General features: G+C 37.3%; 1 pseudogene; it reads left to right on the top strand.

The window, feature by feature from the left end:
- Nucleotides 1-1,622: 1,622 nt before the first annotated feature.
- LOC134968052 (5S ribosomal RNA) lies at nt 1,623-1,741 on the top strand (annotated as a pseudogene).
- Nucleotides 1,742-6,880: the final 5,139 nt, after the last annotated feature.

The raw sequence follows: 6,880 nt of genomic DNA, 5'->3' as shown, positions 1-6,880 counted from the left end.
CAGGCGAAGATGGCAGACGAAGTTGAGTTATTCATTGCCACTACACATGCGTCAAAGCTGCACTGCACATGCGGTTGTACAGAGGATTATTTTGAGTGACATACACTATACTGTAGAAAGACAACGGGCGATCTGGCACAGGGTTTATCTAAATATGATAGTTTGTGAATACGAGGAAAAAAACCAAAGTTGGACAGTATGTTGCCCTTATTAGTAGGGAGAAAACAACGTATATAACCGTTTTTTCTTTGGTATGATGTCCTAGTTGGTGGTGCACCCAGAGCCAGAAAGTATGTAGACTTACAATGGGAGAAAACAGAAGGCTCTTGTGTGGGCGCACTCTTAGGAAGAAAATTGATAATTTATGACAATTTATGAGATGCTTAAGACATAACTTTTATTAACATTGTTAAAATGAAGATGCCCTTCCCAAAGATCTATGAAACAAATCACAAATTTGAAAAAATATTAAAAATGTTCTGGTCTCTTTATTTCAAAGAGTATTTGGAAAGGTTGTAGACATTGAATTGTCATACCCCCATTTCCCCAGACCAGTACAGGGTTTCTGTATTGATGGAACCGGGGGTTGGTCAAGACACAGTTTTTATAAGGGAAGTCCAAACACTTGAAACGTGAATAACTAGAATGGTAATTAGCAGTCACCACCCGGAAGTGAACAAGCCCTAACGGGTGAAACGCGTTTTCTGCAGGGGGTCCCGTCCACGCAGTTCCATCATGGCATTAGCCTAACACACCTGCTCGGCTTCTCTGGCTCTCTGACTTATTGGTGATTCGTAAGCCCCCACTATCTTATGGTTTTACTTTTACACCACAGATAGTAACACTTTAAGGAGATTTACATTAATTTATTTCCTTCATTACACATCTCATTTTTATTGTGATTATTGTGTTGTCGAGTGGTTTCTCCGTCATATGAACTAATCTGTTAGTATCCTTTCTAACTGAGGCCAGAACAGAGTCATTAATAATTTTGTTATCTTTTACATACATAGTATAATTGTTTGGCATCAATGATTTATCTTGCCTCTTGTAAACACTTATATATTTTTGCTGCATTCTTTCCTTCCTTATAGGGACAACTCTCTCATGTCCTTTTTTGTGTTTTTTTCTCATGCTTCTTGCCCAGTGAAATTTATTTACCAAAGCCTCACATTATCTATATTTCATAATTGACACAGGGTGTTTTTCATTTGCACTCTATCTAATACTGAGAGAATTTGTGCTTATTATATCTCATAATTCCTACTGTGTTAAGTAGAATATTATCTTTCATTATTTTTGGAAGATCTAGCCTTCAGCAATTACATTGTGTGTAGCAGCAAAAGCCCTATATTATTAAATAACTGTTGAAGCTATCAGCCTAAATATATGCGTTATCCAACCAACCGGTTATTATATCCTTTACTCACTAACTTCGTGGACTCTCATTCATGATTCCCGGAACATTGTACCACAACAGTGGGAATTTTTGAACCGGGTCTAACGTGGAAAGCAGAGCCACATATTTTCACCCACTTTTTTCCCATTTTCTATCTTCTCTCTGTTTTTCTCAAATTCTTATTTCTTATATAGGTGCACTCTCATTGGTGTACACATAATATCTCTACTACCATACCACGCTGCCAGCGCCCGATCTCGTCCGATCTTGGAAGCTAAACAGCGTTGGGCCAGGTTAGTATCAGGAAAGGCGACTACCTGCGAATACCTGGTGTTGTAGAGCAGGAATTTCCTCCTCTATGTGATAAAAAACACCAACAGCAGTATCACCACTAAATCTATTCTGAAACTCTTCATCACAGTGTTTACATTATTAACAGTTTTTTTGACTGATTTATGATGCCCACAAATTTTGCCTGTAATTATAGCATTTGTATGTAATTCAGGTGTACAATCCTTAGAGTGGTGACTGCTGATTACCATTCTAGTTATTCACGTTTCAAGTGTTTGGACTTCCCTTATAAAAACTGTGTCTTGACCACCCCCGGTTCCATCAATACAGAAACCCTGTACTGGTCAGGGGAAACGGGGGTATGACAATTCAATGTCTACAACCTTTCCAAATACTCTTTGAAATAAAGAGGCCAGAACATTTTTTATATTTTTTCAAATTTGTGATTTGTTTCATAGATCTTTGGGAAGGGCATCTTCATTTTAACAATGTTAATAAAAGTTATGTCTTAAGCAACTCATAAATTGTAATAAATTATCAATTTTCTTCCTAAGAGTGCGCCCACACAAGAGCCTTCTGTTTTCTCCCATTGTAAGTATACACTATACTGTAGTCAGCTTTTGAGGGGATAATGTGGGTTGCTAGAAAAATGCAGATGTGTCAGGGCAGTGTTCCTATTCAGTCACTGCGAATCCAGAGAGCCACCAGCATCTTAGAAGTGCCACTCTCTGAGACAGCATAGCTGCGCCTGCATGTCTAAAGAGGCACCCAGTGTCTAAAGAGTACCCAGTTCACAACCGATGATGCCATTGTCAGTACATTCCGGCGGGAATGGCAGAGCTGCAACGTGATTACTTAAAGTTCATGATGCCGCCAGGACACATTGTGAAGGGATCAGAAAGGCAGGGGGGTTGTTAATTTGAAAACCCAATTATTTTTTTTAGGACCCTACAAATTGGTTGAAATTGATTCAGCTCTAACTATACAATAAGTATGCATTTTTGTGAAACTGTTAACCTTGTATCAGTCTGCACTCATTTAACTTATCATCCATTGTATTCCTTGTGTTCGGCAACATTGAAAACTTACAAATAAACAATAATAAAAAAATGTTTTTTAACTCAACATATTATTATTTTATTATCCTAACATATGTTCATTGTACCTATATTATATGACAATAAATGCTGAAAAAACAGGTTTTCTACAAGAGGTTACATAACTGTATACAAAACCATTTAACAATGCTTTAAATGTTATGTTTTGTATGCAGCAAAATAAAAAGTGCCATATAAAATAGATAACGCTGTTAACAGTAATTAAAAAGCAATTTTGGAAATGATGATTCAGTACTTGCTCTGTAAAGTCTGCCATAATTTTGCTGAACATGATTTCTTCAGTCATAAAATTGTAATTTATAGTTTTAGTCAGGAGGCAATGCTATTTATGATGGTTAGTGTTGTAGAAAGAAATATTATTGTCAAGGCCAGCTGCTTTTATTAAAGCCCTTCACTAATGTCTGACTTATACAGGATAATGCTCTTCCTAATGAAGATAAAGAATGTGTGCATTGCAATATACAGATTGTTGTTTTTCACTGGTTCTGTCTAATGTCACCCATCACCTGAGAATTTAGCTTGAAGTTGTATAAGATATTAGTTAGCCAAATTGTTAAACTATGTGTAGTTTATACATACTGTACTTCCTGCAGCCTCAGAGCTGCAATCATGCCAATTCTAATAGCAACTATATATATATCGGTATCCGTTCAGATGGTCAACAATGTTAAGGTCAAACTCATTAGGTCGACAACTATTGGTCGACATTGACTTGGTTGACATGGACAAATGGTCGACACATGAAAGGTCAACAAATAAAAAAAGTCGACATGGCTTTTAAAAAAAAAAATTTTTTTACTTTTTGATAATTTACCATCCACGTGGACTACGATTAGGAATAGTAACCTTTGCTGAGCGCAGCGAGGCAACTTGCCCGCAGCATGGCGAGCGAAAGGAGCCATGCAAGGGGACGCGGTACACTAATTGGGGTTTCTGGTCATGTTACGGAAAAAATAACACCAAAAACAGTTTAAAAATCCATGTCGACCTTTTCATGTGTCCACCTTTCATGTGTCGACCATTTCCATGTGCCGACCATTTGTCCATGTCGACCATGTCAATGTTGACCAATAGTGGTCGACCTAATCATTGTCCACCATTCATACCGGAACCATATATATCAGGGACCGGCGATGAGGTAAATTAGCACATATATAAAAATAAATGAATATATACAGTGTATATATATATATATATAAATATTTTTTATACATATATATATATATATATATATATATATATTTATACTAGTTACCAGCCCATCAAAATGACAGAACAACATAACAGTAGTGTCAGTGCCATCTACTGAATCCACCCCCATAGGTTGGCATTCTAGCAGCTGGGATGCCAGCGGTCATGTGACCACTTGGCATCCCGGCGCTGGAACCCCCAAACCGCCGACATTCCGAAGGTAAGTATTGGGGTGACTGTTAGCCCTAGCTGCCACCAACAGTGTCTTAGCCCTAGCCCCAGCCCCGCCCCCTCCCCCCTCAGAATATTAGCCATAGCTGCCATCCGAGAAGGGTTAGGGTCAGGGTTAGAGTAGGGTAAAGGGGAGGGGTGAAATAATTACCCCATCCCATGTCGGCATTCGGTGTCGGTCATGTGACGGCCGGCATCCTGACCACCGGGATTTTCAAAGTCAATATGAGCTCCATTTTGAATAATGGCTGCCATTTTGAAAAACTGATACCATTTTTATTCTAGGTCCAATCAGCTATGTCCCAATATTTAACCTTCCTAGGTTGTTGCAATGGAGCATACACATAAAGTGTTCAGGTCAAAAATGACCCATGGTGTAATATTCAATGTTATGGAATTATAGTAACATTTTATTTAGTATTAGTAATTTAATAATTTATTTATTTAGTTATTGTTTTTTTTTCCGCCAAAAATATAAAACAAAAGTAAGAAATAAAGGTCTATATAATTTATCTTCTAAAATACTCACAGAAAGTGAGAAAGCTGTTATAGCTAAAGGTTTAAAGTTTGCTCCAAATAAAGGTCCGGAATTTTTTGATTTATATATTGAGTTGAATAGATATACTCGTGACTTGTGTAGACAAAGATATTTTCAGAATAAGGCCATTAAAAAAAGAGAGGTCTGATGGAGTCTCCCATTATACTAGATAGAGACGATCAATCTGCCCTAAATATTCTGATAGAATTACAAGAGGAGGGAGACCCATCACAAACAATGCAAATCTATGATGTATCCAGAGCAAAAATAAACAGACCCTTTAAGAAAAAGAGTGAATTCTACCCTACTCAATACAAAAGTGGTTTTATAGAGACCTTCTATACCACTACTTTACAAGACTTTAAAGAGCTATGTATGCCCTCGGGAAGACTGTCTAAGGGGAATAATGTATTCAAGAGGGACAACCTTCATCCTAATGAAAGAAGGGCCATTAGCAATTTGAAAAAAGATAAGTCTATTATTATAAAAAATGCGGACAAGGGAGGAGGGACAGTGGTACAAGATGTGGTTGATTATATACAGGAAGCAGATCGCCAGCTGACTAATGTGAAATTCTATAAGAAATTACCAGGAGATCCTACCATTAGGTTCCTGTGTGATCTAAAACAAATATTGGCTGATGCCCTGGTGTGTGGTGTGATATCCAGGGAGGAATATATTTTTTTATTTAATGCACATCCTATCACTCCCACTTATTATCACCTCCCTAAAATTCATAAATCACTTCTTTCACCTCCTGGACGTCCTATTATTTCGGGTGTAGGGTCACTCACTTCTAATTTATCTGCATATGTTGATTTCTTTTTACAGCCACATGTCAAAAGTTTAAGGTCTTATATAAAAGATACCACCCACTTTTTACACCTAATCAGGGAGCTGAAATGGCAAGAAGATTTCTTGCTAGTTACCTGTGATGTAGAATCACTCTACACCAACATACCGCATGATCTGGGTCTTAAAGTTATAGAGAAGTATTTATCTCAGGATTCCACACTGTCACGTGAGCACTGTCACTTTATTTTGGATTCTATCTGGTATATTCTTAAACACAATTATTTTTTGTTTAATGATGAATTTTTCCTGCAGATTCATGGTACCGCCATGGGCACCAGGTTCGCTCCGAGCTTTGCCAACTTATATATGGGGAACCTTGAAAATCAGTACATATGGGGGGGCCCCTTCGGAGCGAACCTGGTGCTCTATGGTAGGTACATAGATGATTTGTTTATTATTTGGAAAGGGGACACAACATCTGTTTCACATTTTATTGATTTTCTTAATTCAAACACTTTTGGTCTTTTTTTCACAAGCACAGTTCATAAGACGGATATGACGTTCCTGGATATCGCACTACACGCTGGGGCAATTAATCAACCTATTCAAACTAAAACATTTAGAAAAAAGGTTGACTGTAACACTTTCTTGGGATACACAAGCTGCCACTATAAACCTTGGGTCAATAATATCCCCAAAAGCCAGTATCTGAGGATTAAAAGAAACTGTTCCAATGAGAATGATTTTATTATCCAAAGTAGGGAACTGACACAATCTCTTTTGGATCAAGGCTATCCGAAATTTCTCCTAGATTTGGCTTATGAGGAGGTATCAAAACAATGTAGGCAGGAGACTCTACTAGATAAATCTGAAAAAAAGAAGATCAGTTATATATCAGAAAATAATGAACCACTCTTTATTTCAAGATTTAATAATTCATCAAATAAGATTAGAGATATCCTGACAAAAAACTTCTCTGTGTTAAAGATGGACAAGGTGCTATCAGGGTGTTTGAATGATAAACCTAGAATAGTTTTCAAAAGAGCTAATAACCTACAAAACCATCTTTCACCCAGTTATTTCAAACCCATTTCTACTTACTGCACTAAGAAGCCTCATATATCTCAGGCACAGAGAGGACAATGTAAGAAATGTTTTAAACCCAGATGTATCACCTGTAGATTCATTGATTCAGAGAGCCATGACTTTTCAGCCCCGAAAGACACTGGGAATTATAAATTTAGTATTATCGGATCCATTACCTGTCAGACCACATATGTTATATATGTAATAACTTGCATATGTGGCCTGCAGTAT

The sequence above is a fragment of the Pseudophryne corroboree genome, chromosome 10 (genome assembly GCF_028390025.1).
Source record: "Pseudophryne corroboree isolate aPseCor3 chromosome 10, aPseCor3.hap2, whole genome shotgun sequence".
NCBI classification, from domain to species: domain Eukaryota; kingdom Metazoa; phylum Chordata; class Amphibia; order Anura; family Myobatrachidae; genus Pseudophryne; species Pseudophryne corroboree.
This window is presented reverse-complemented; position numbering and strand designations above follow the sequence as displayed.